This window comes from Dermacentor silvarum, chromosome 1 (assembly GCF_013339745.2).
Source record: "Dermacentor silvarum isolate Dsil-2018 chromosome 1, BIME_Dsil_1.4, whole genome shotgun sequence".
Lineage (NCBI taxonomy): Eukaryota > Metazoa > Arthropoda > Arachnida > Ixodida > Ixodidae > Dermacentor > Dermacentor silvarum.
This window is the reverse complement of record NC_051154.1, coordinates 213,090,618-213,102,329: the sequence shown is the minus strand read 5'-3', so window position 1 is coordinate 213,102,329 and position 11,712 is coordinate 213,090,618. Positions and strand designations below refer to the sequence as shown.

The window sequence follows — 11,712 nt, the reverse complement described above, 5'->3', positions numbered from 1 at the left end:
CGGTCGTCAGCTTCGGAAAGCACGTTTACAATATGTGCCCGCCACTTTCGGTTGTGTTGTACCACGGCTTGCAGCGAATATCGGGCGCCGAAGATTTTTTCAGGGGTGGCACGCTGCGTAAAGGCAAGAAATTATGCAACACCGAATACGTGTGCGCCGTTCAAGAAATAAGCGGCGAAGTTTTAGCGCGGTGTCAATCGCAAGTGAAGCGAGTCACGTACGAAGTTGAACTTCAGGTAACGTTCGCACGCTGCTAGATTGAGGCGCACAAACGCGAGGAAAAGCTTGCTATAAATGAATTCACAGCAGCGATAAGCAGACATCATGTGTACGGAACTGCTCGAGCGCACGACGGTACGCGCCTCGACGGCAGCGGTCTTTCAGCTTGCCGCGATGTACGAACTGCTCGAACGCACGATCGTACGCGCCGCGACGGCAGCGCTCATTCAGCATGCCGCGAAACGCGGCCCTCCTTTAATATTTGTTGACTGCATGCCGCTAAACAAGTAGTCATGACTGCGCTGTAGTAACGGCCATCTGTCCCTTTAGCAACTGATAAATAACTGATGCACTGCATATTAGTTCGCAGAAACATACTACGTGCAAATCGCGCTGATGTGCGAGGTCGTGCGCTGCTCGCTTGATGTAGCTTTTAATGACAGCGCTCGAACATCGATGTGCTGTAATCAATACTTTCTTGCTGCGCTGCCTCAACGTGCTGGCTTGAGGTCAAGGATGAGCACATAATCTCTCAAACCTGTGCTGCTCATAGTGGGGTAATGAATTTATCCAGCGCGCCCGACGCTCCGCTTCGTGAGGCCTTGAAAGAAAACGCTAGAATCTGATGTTGGGATTCAGGCCTTCTTGCTCGTGGCAGCTCACGACGCAGCAGTAACGACGGTGACGCTTTTTCGCGGCTGAGCTAGGTCTCTCCGGATCGGCGTCGCCGATTCCTTCTGCTTGCAACATTACGTCCCACGGCACACGGAAAGTCCGTTTTCGTTAAACTTGGCTGCGGCCAGCTCGCAACGTAGTCGGCATGGTCTCTGAGAAGTGACGAGCCTTTTCTCACTCGCAACAGGGCCGAAAAAAGTGCGAATCGACGTAAAACTCGGGCTAGAAACGTGCTTCGCCACAGCCAGGGCTCAATACTACCCAAGCTGGTACTACCCAGATATAACTTCTCTCGCCGCCACCAGGCGCCGCTACTATACCTCAAACTCCAGTGCAAGACGCCCATTTGATCCCTCGACAAGTTCCATAAGGAGGGAGGCCGCGCAGCAACGTGAGCCCCCCCCCCCCCCCCCCCCCCCCCGAACAAAATTTCTGGCTATGCCACTGCTTGCTTTCTGCCTTACGCCGTGGACCCTACTGAACAACTAGTGCTAGAAATACGGGAGTTCCTTCATCACCTCGTCGAGCAAGGGCACGACATCACATTTCAGTGGCTCCCTAGCCTACTGTGACGTAATGAGCAATGAACATACTGATGAAGCGGCTCGATCTGCTCACGAAGACGGCGTGCAGGAACCAATCTCGCTGTCAAGAACAGATGTGGCAGCGAAACTTCGAGTGCTTGTAAATGATGCCTTACAAGCATCGTGTAACACACCTAGTTTCCAGCACACAAGTCTACATAGACTGGACCCCTATTTGCAACTTCATTTTCCACCTGGACTTTCCCGAGACGAGACAACGGTACTTGGCCGATTGTGGCTTGGCGTCGCATTTACGAAGTCGTTTGCTTTCCGCATCGGATGGGAGGATAGTGCTGCGTGTGACCACTGCGGTGACAAGGAAACTATCGAACACGTTCTTTGTCATTGTCCCCGATACAGCGCACAGAGGCAGTCACTCGTGACTGCGCAGGTGCGTCTTGACGACCGGCCGCTTTCGGAGAAGTCTTCGAACACCGACCCATACAGTCGTCACACCACAAGACAGTGAGGGCACTCTTGAAATATTTACGTTCGAGTGGCCTATTGGAGAGACTAGTTTTCATGGACGTTCACAACGTTCCCTATCCTTTTTAAGCGAAGCTTTATAGGCTCACAAGTGTCTATGGTGGTGGTGTCTTGCTAAAAAGTGGCCGATCCTGGCGATAGTGCAAAAAGGGTCCAAGCTCAATGACACACACCCCTGTCATGTGGGCCAATCCTGGCGATAGTGCAGAAAGGGTCCAAGCTCAATGACACATACCCCTGTGGGCTCGGGGACCTGTAACGCACCCTTGAACTACCCTTGTCACACGTGAGACCCAAAGAGACAAAATCACCAGCCCTTCCCCTGTCGAGAAAAGGGAGGTAAGTGAAGCTTGTCGTCAGATTCTAGATTGAGGACTTCCGAAGCCCAGGCGAAACGTCAGCGAAGAGCCGCGGACCTCGAGTTTGGGGAGTGCGATGCTGAGGCCAAACGTCAGCCAAGGGCCGCCGACCCTGAGTTGGGGCAAACGAAGCGGAACGCCTGCGACAGCGTCGTCTTGCCACAAGCTTCGCTTACCCCATTTTCTCGACAGGGGAAGGGCTCCGATTTTTCCGCTGTTCTTTCCATCTTTCATTTCCCCTTACCCTTCCCCCAGTGCAGGGTAGCAAACCAGAATCTTTTCCAGTTAACCTCCCTGCCTTTCCCATCCCGTCTCTCTCTCTCTCTCTGTCTCTTTCCTAAATGTGCTAATTGTCTCTGAAGTTAAAAAAAAATACAAATCATTTTACGCTGGGCCTGACTGTTTTTAGAACCAAAAGCTTCTCTTGTTGTCATAGCGCGCTCTTCGCTTTATTTGTCGCTAAAAGACCTTGCGATCTGTCAGAACACGTGTTATTATTATTCTCGAATAAAGCGCTGCTATTATAATTGCAAAAAAGTTATTCTTTCTTGTTTATTAGGCGAACGAATACAACCATAAAGCAAACCCTCCCCTTCAGTTACTAAGCGTAACTTTAGCGTCTGCTCCCTTTACATGCATGCAGTTTTGTTGTTTTCTTAGCATGCGTGTACTAGAATATGGTGTCGTGCTCGAGAGTCAGCCTAAACGGAGCGTATAGTTGGAGTTGCGTAAATGCAAAACGCATACAACTCTATAAATGCCTGTATGCTGTAGGTGGTGGTTCACCCCATTAACAGACGTAACATCAGCAATCAGCTTGGAGAGGCACGCGCACCTGCACAATCCAATAACACATCTGCAGCTTGAATGTCATTGTCCATTCGGAACGCGAAGTGGTGCATAACCGATTAGTGCCCAATAAAACTTCTCCGCATCACTCTTGATGAGACACTAAAACATTCCTGTCCTTTAAAAACAATTTAGATGTATTCAAATATGATATACGCCCTGTAATATACATTTGTACTATATTGATAGTAAGGGAAATCGCCCGGCCAATTGTTAGGTGGTAGGCTAGCATCACAGATTTATGAAGTAATTGAAGCGGCACGATTTCAACTGCGTTCTAGTCATGTATAGTGGTACGCATGCAGGTGAAAGTATACTCTGCGATAGGTATAGGGTCGTAATATTTTCCGCCCATCTAAATTAAATTACGGAGTTTAACGTCCTGAAATTTAACGGGCACCCAAAACACGGTACACGAGCGTTTTTGCATTCCACCTCCATCGGAATGGGGCCGGGAATCGAGTCCGCGACTTCGTGCCCAGTTGGCAGCACAACGCCACAGCCATATCTAAGCCACCGCCGAGGTTTCGGCGCGTCCTCCCCTGAGGAGCTTATTCGGAATAGATTATACGATGAGCGCTTGTTGTTTGGAGCATGAGTGCATAGTTAAAAATACCGCGGTCAGCTAAGTTCCATCGTTCAATGCTACACCTCATAGAGAGGTTCACGGGAAGATGGTGGCTTGAAGTTATTTACAGTGGTAGCACGAGGATATGCTTCATCTAGTGTATACCTCGAAAGTACGAGGGAGTAATGCTGGCTTTGGTTACTATACTGAACGAAAACATTTGTTTTACAAGCATTTGACCCCCGAATTTTAGGATCCGAGGAGCGGGTAAAATTTTTCGCATGTTTCTGCTGCCAGACAACGATTTCACAAAAAAAAAAATAAAAGGCCTACGTGACGCGAAGTATAGCCATATCGTGCGTGTCCTGCGTGCACGCGTTGGCACGTGTGCTCGACGCTGGGCTGCGCACGCACCGCGAAAAAAAAAAAAAAGTGAATGATGGCTGCATTATACTTTTCCCGTGCGGCCCGAGGCGGCGTGGTTTGTTACTGCCGTGTGCGCTGTTGTACACGCAGGTAATTTCTCAATATTTGCCTCGGCTGCGCTAGCCGCTGTCATGCGAGGAATGAGCTGATAAGGGGCGGAAACGACAAAAGGACCGGACGTGCCTCGCACGAATTCTCGTTGGACCTCCCAGGTTCGTCGGAAAGGGTACAAAATGGCTGGCCGTGATGGACACCATAATAACGGAACACGGCGGGCACGATCGTGCCTGCGACGGGCGGCGGTGCAGGGCGGTCTCGTGCCGAAGATGGGAAATCACTGTTCGTTCGCGCGTGCCGCGTGTGTCGCATGCTACGGACGACGCGCAGGACAGGCTCTACAGGGCGTAGCGTACTTTCTCCGCATAACTCTCCTTCAACTCGGAGCTCTTGTGATGTGCTTCGGCGGAATGCTCGTCTCCTGCTGCTTATGCCACCGGCGAGCTGCTGCGGCTGTTGCGGGTTTCTTAGCTCTTCACCCTTTCTTTTTTTTCCCCGGCCCAAAAGAAGCCTTTCCTGGATTCTCGCTCTCTGTGGTGGTGGTCGTTAACCCTCGCCGCGGTTGCGGTGTGGCGCGGACGGCCGCCGAGGTCGCGGCTACCGCAACCGGCGGCCCGCACGCGATCGCCCGTTCAAATTTCACAAACGGCTGCTCCCGAATAGCGGCTGGCATCGCAATTGGTGCCTCAAAGGAAAGGCCGGACGGCGCTGCCGGAAGAGACGCATCGACGCCATTCCTCCGCGGGGGTGGCCAGCGGGCCGCGGCAACAATGGCCGCTCGCGCGCGCGCCGCCGCCGAGGCTGAAGCTTCTCCATCTCTGGCGGGCACCTTTCTTTCTTCGGTCCGCGCGCGCCCGGATTGTTCGGCGCGCCCGGGATTGATGCACCTCCAAACTACCATCGCCATTCAGCAGAGCAGTTCTGTGTAAGAAGAAAAATAACCGGGGGGGGGGGGGGGGGGCATATGGCAGTCACTCTGAACTCTACAATATGCTAGCGATGATATGCTTAGCGTGCACTTGGATCGGGACATTCGGCTGCCAAGTTTGAGCTCGCTGACGGAAGCAGAGGTTGCGCTCGATATTCGCGAATCAACCCAGCGAGCGCGAAAATGCAGCGCGATGAGAGCGGCGGCGACGGAGCGGCGCCCCTCGTTCTCACCGGTGCACTCGCTCCGCACGAGGCGGCTAGCGGACGGAGGCGGAGAGATGCGATAATTTCATTTCTCGTGAAAAGGAAGAGGAACTCGCAGCGCTACACGGGATCTGACACTCGTACGCCAGCTCTTCTCTGGTAGTTTAGTATACTGCGCATTTCATTTACGTCTTCTCTGTGTGCCTGCTCTGCCCCCCCCCCCCCCCCTTAGCCCCCCTTACCCCCGTCTTTTTTTATATATCGAAATTGTCAAAGCAGCATTTAGACTTAGTTAAAACTGAGACCGACACAGACCGTCTTCGTGAAGCGCACACGAGCACACGCACACACACACGTATCACTAGGAATAGAAACACTAAATTCGACAGAACTGGACTGCACGGTTTTCAGAATGAGATAGATCATACGACATCGCTTTTACTTTCATTATTTTTTTTCACACCGTAAAAAATGGTCACCAAATGTAGGCACGATGGTAATGGTCAGCCTGGAAGTTTGATGGTGGAGCACGAAACAAGAAAATATTCAGCACACTTTGTTTCAGCTGCGTCAAGTGGGTTTTGTGCCCTTGTATTCAGAAACGCTTCTCGTAGATGGCAGTCGAAAGAAGAAAAAAAGAAGGAAGGGGAGGAAACAAGAGAGCTTAAAAAAATAAAGAACTTGAATACAGCTACTTGACGTCAAAAGAAAGAACTAGATTTAGGAGAAAGCCGGAAAGGTATGTAAGCCTGAACGAGCATCAAGTGCGCTGAGTGGGAAGAGAAGGTGATTGAAGAAAGAGGAACGTTGAAAGATGATGGTGAAGAGGCTGGGTAATTACGCGGTGCGGTGGTCCGATGAGTAAGAACGATGAATGACTTTTTAAATACGTGTATCACCCATAGGGCTAGACTGATCACTTTCGCACTGTCGTCGGATGTAATCGCGGCGGAATGAACCGAAACGAGGCGAGACTTAGAGAAAGGGGCGGTGGAACGATAAACGTTTGTGGGGCACCCGTCGTGCGCATGTATGGAACTTGTGCAGTTCTGGAACAAAGTGACGGCTTGACGGGCTATAGTAGGGAACAAGCGTCTTCTGCTACAAGTGTCTTCGAAAGATCACCAGCCCTTCCCCTGTCGAGAAAATGGGGGTAAGCGAAGTTTGTCGTGTGTGTACCTGGCCTACTACTTTTCCTTTCCTTTCGTACTACTTGTCCTTCCATTTCCTTCTACTTTTCCTTCCCTTTCGTGCAACTTTTCCTTTCGTTGCGTTGTACGATTCTCTGCTCGTCGCTGTTGTCGCTTGCGTTCGATGTCTTGAGTTTGCTCGGCGGCGTGGTTAGCAGCATTCGCCCGCCATTTCCGCTTGCGATTCTTCGAAATTAAATTGCTGCAAAATTAAATCTGTCCGTTACGTAAGACAATGAATGGCTCGTACCCCCTTAAGCAATGGATCATACCCCCGTAACAGCGGCCTCCCCATTACGACGACAGAAGAGAAGTGAACGCTGGAATGATAAGCGGCAACGCAGCCAGCTGTGGAAGAAGACGACGACGACGAAGAACGCGGGAGCAGTTGCACAAGCCCGTGGCGAGCACGAGTACGAGCGCAACCCGAGGGGCGCCAACGAGCCAGCTGCGGAAGAAGATGACGACGCTCGAGCCACTGCTGATGATGACACCGCGTACGCGTACACCGACCCCGACACAAGTGAGCCTATAAAGCTTCGCTTAAGACGTGACGAAGAAGTGGTGCGTGTAAAGCAAACGCATATTATTCCGTGTTCGCCATGGAAAGCCATCCAAGTTGTTTTATCACATGCCTCAGAATTCTTATGTCTAAGAGTAGTGTGACTGGCGTGTCAAAGAGGAGTGTGCGGGATATAGACTCGATAGACCTAACCCTTAGCTCAACGCGGCTTTATAGCTGTCCGTGTGCCGCCGCTGCGCGGGCGTCAGCTGAACTAAATTGGGCTGATTGATTGATTCATGATATTTAATCCCCCGAAGAAACACTTGGGCTATAACAGACGCAGTATGGAGGGCTTTGGAATAACTTCCCGGCCATATGGGTGCTCATTTTACATAAGATCTACCCCGATACTTGAACTAATGCTTCTTGGCGCGAGTGTGGCGCGATAGCCACGTTAGAACACATGCTCTGGCAGTGTGCCCGATCACGCTCTATCAACAGGAACAACGAAGCCAGGTGGGATGCGGCCCTCCGCAGTCCGCTTCTGGCTGACAAACTCTGGGCTGTCCAGCAGGCTCGCGATGCGGCCGAGAGGCTTGGCCTGTCGGTCGCTACGTGGGAGCAACCCGCTTCGTGATGAGTCACGATCTGGAGGACTTCAAAAAAGTTTATTCCGTCCGTCCGTCCGTCCGTCCGTCCGTGTTTCTTTAACATGCACCTAAATCTCAGCGCACCAAAATGCGATGCGAAATACGACCAGGAATAGAACCCGCGACTTCGTGCTCGGTAGCAGAATGCCATAGCCACAGAGCCACCTCGGCGGGTATAAATTAGACGGAGGGATATCCCCAAATGCGAGAACACGTTGAGTGAGTGAGTGAATGAATGAATGAACGAATGAATGAATGAATGAATGAATGAATGAATGAATGAATGAATGAATCTTTAATTTCACCTCGATCCAAAAAAAAGCCAATATGCCCCATAACTCACATATCAAATAATGCCATATGATATATGAAAGCCTGTGGGTTTTTATAATCCTCTCCCCCTCTCCCTTATAAGTTTTCCGCTACCTATATGTTCTATGAGACTATTGGAAATGGAGGTTATGGGGCATATGTGTTAATTGTGTAAGTATCACCCAAAGTACAAATAATTGGGTACAAGGAAACAGGGTGGGTAGGATAGCATACAAACATAATCACAAACAGTCACAACAATGGTGACCCCGCAGGCCACGATTAATTTTCCTAAAGTGAGTGAGTACACAGCGTGTCGCGTGCGCTCTGCCTGCAGGGTACAGACAGCCGTGCAAAGTATGCATAGCCTTAGGTCTGTACTGATGCCGGCCACATTGTGCCGGTTGACCGACGACATCAGCCAAGGGGCCCCAACCGAAGAGATATAACTGGAGCGTGTAGTTAGTCAAGGCTTAACGCGCCAATAGAACTATTCCAGGAAAACCGATCTAGGGCAAGCGCTGGTCCTGTCTAAGTTTTCTTCACATGTTGTTTACCTACAAATTGGTCCCGTTGTCCAGCCTTCTGCGTATAGTTACAAGAATCAGGCGGTGGCTGTTGTTCTTTCATTGCCACGTGCAGCTTGACCCTCAAAGCATTTTAATGCGGTCTGCAATGAGGCTGACATATGTGTATGTGGAATTCAATTAGAGCATCTTGGATGTTAAGCCCCCTCCACCCCCTCGCCCTCCCGCTTCCGTTCTTCTCCAAATCTCCCACTCAGAAAAATAAGTAATAGACTTCACCTTACTGCGATGATCAAGTTAAGTCCTATAAAAAGCCGGGTATTTCTGTAAGGATAGTACGTTACGTAACATCACGCTCCTTTTTACAAACTTGAGCCGAAAGAGACGCTGAGATAAAATAGTAATGGAGAAAGTCGAAGATCTGGACATTTGATCTGCAAATCTTCGCGTGCGTGAGACAATCCTGCAAGGTGCAATCTGGTGCCTAAGATAAAGCAATGGAAAGGCCGGGAAAGGACAAAAATCGTATACAGAAGCAGAGAGAATCGACGCGTGATCGATTCGGAGCGTATACGCAAACGCCGGAGTGATGACGAAGCCCGTGCAGAAACAGTGAGAGAAGCGCAGTCAAGGTAAACATCAAGTGAACTGCTAATCGCAGTAAATGACTCAAGGCTGCAAGGACCCTGAGTCCGTAGCTTTTATTATACTTGTAACTTTGAATATGATGCATGATGCCGCGATTGTCTGTGTATGAAGCAGTCCAAGCAGGCCACATTGAGAATCGCTCGGTTGTGCGGCTGGTACACAGCGTGTACACAGCCACGCCGGGTCCAGTCAAGCTGCTGACGGCAGCTTTTAGCCCGGAGGACGTTTCTAGTCTGTACCAGAAGAAGAATAAACTTGAACTTGTACGGACGCAGAACCACGCTGGATGCAGTAGGTAGAGACTTTGCTATATAAACATACGTATAAACGTCGCAGTTTCTCGCGTAATGTTTACTTTTATTGCGACAGCAATTATATGGACACTCAAAGCGGATTTCCGCCGTCGGTGTCGTCGTCACCGTCGCCGTGAGGTTCCGTATGACGTCAAACGACGATTAAATCGTCGCCGCGCGCCGCATGCTGAATGTGCAAGTGAAAGCGCGCGAGGGACGCGCGCTTTCACGGGGAGCGAACGTACGGCGGAGAGCAAACGCGCGTTCTGCGCCGTGCTCCATGAAGGGCTGCAGAATTAAACGTCTTACAATCACCATATATATATATATATATATATATATATATATATATATATATATATATATATATAGCAAACGCGACTTCTTCCGTCGCGCGAAAGGCCGTGGGGGAACGGGAGGGAGGAGTGAGGGAGGGAGGGGAGCCGACGTTTAGCTGCGGCACCAAATGCGTATTTATACAACAACGTTGCGAGGCGAGAAGGTGGTAAAGACTTCGACGCTGCTCGACGATTTTCTCTTTCTGATCTCGTCGAAAACCTCCGAGCCGCCTCCAGAGGCATCGGCAACAGTCACCTACACCGCGCGCGTTCGGAGCGAACGCGGGCAAAACGCCGACGGCGTCGACAACAGTTCGGCGCGTTGCTGGTGCTGCTGCATGTCCAAGTTTATGCAGCTGATAAAACTACTTACTCCGTATATATCTCTACTAATTTGCTATCGCCATTGATGCTTCGCCTTTCGGGTGAAACTGCGACATTTTTTTTTGTAAGTGTTATTCTTTCCTGTCTAAGACATCCAAAAGGTTGCGCGAGCAAACTAGCCTGAAAAAATGCCGTACCATTCTACCCTGTGAAGGTGGACGACCAGCGATCGCTGTGTATGTGGTGATTGACCGTTGCTCCGTTGAAACGTTCCAAGTTTGCGGGATCGGGGCCTTATGGATGGTTCGCATTTCTTTCCGCCTCGCGGTCCTGGCGGGTAGCGCGCTTATACGCTTGGCGTCCGCGGCCCGCTCATCGTCGGTGGTCTCCTTCCGCCGCCGCCGCGCCCATTCCCGTTTCTGTTCACGCCGTCGTTCTTGGTAGGCACGCTGTTCTTCTCCATACCGTACAGCGCGCAGCCTACCCATTTCACAGTCAGAGCAGAGCTGAGGAAAGGAGCCTACGTGGAGCATGAGGTCAGGAGACAGAAGACACTCAGATTGGTAGGCACTAGTTTGAATACGCGGGATGGCGTACACCTGTATGGTGCGAACGTAGACATGGCCGACGCGGGTGAAAGTGTAGTATCTGTTCTTATCAGCTTAATATCTGATACGGGTGTTGTATTTCGACCCAAGATATTAAGCTTATTTTTGAAAGTTGGCGGAGTGCTTTAAGCCTGCTTCACCTCCGCCGCGGGTCAGCCCGGTATTTCACCCTCTTCGGGATCGACCCACGTTTTGGTCTACGGACATCGATCCGCTGGAAACTAGCCATATACAGATTCGCTGTAATAACGTTTTGCTGTACTGCATCAACCCGTACAGCATTAAATTGCTACGGACAGCAGTACTCTGAACCTCGAAAAATGACCATAAACGTTGCTTGAAAAAAGAAAGAAAGAAAGAAAGAAAGAAAGAAAGAAAGAAAGAAAGAAAGAAAGTATTCGAAAGAATGTGATTTGATGAGAAGCATTTATGACGATAATGAGAGCAATGCATCGAAGTATTTACGATACAAGCGAGTATATGTACCATATACAAAAGGAAATCTTGAAGTCGCGAGGAAAACACTAGAGGATTAAACTTTATCATGGCAAAATAGGCAGCGGCGCTTGGATGGCAGTGTGCTAGAATAAACACATTTAAGCGCTATTTTTTTCGCATTCTTCGTCCACCCCCTCGTGTTTTAAGGGCCTGTTCTAGAAATGAACTGCATGAAAATCAATGGCGTCCACGTTAAATTTTATCGTGGGAATCAGAGTGACCTTAGTTTTTCTCGATGTTTGTATCGTGTAAGCAACGCTGCAGTTTCCCACGAAGAATTAAGCCCTGCATACGTAGTTTATTGTTCCTCTATAGTATCACGTTTTCTCGAGTTCGGGATCTCAGTGGTTAAAGTTTTGAGTATTTGGTTTAGTGTAGCTCATTAGATTAGAGTCCACTGACATACGTATCGCTCTCGCAGTTTGAGGTTAACAGCTAGAAGACGATGTTAAGGGATGTGTG

The 11,712-nt window shown here is 50.0% G+C and overlaps 1 non-coding gene across 1 annotated transcript; it reads left to right on the top strand.

Annotated features, from left to right (window-relative positions):
• Positions 1–10,764: 10,764 nt before the first annotated feature.
• On the top strand, positions 10,765–10,946 carry LOC119437803 (U2 spliceosomal RNA). The gene has a single exon (XR_005189540.1). It is a non-coding gene; the product is annotated as a U2 spliceosomal RNA (small nuclear RNA).
• The last annotated feature ends 766 nt before the right edge of the window (positions 10,947–11,712 follow it).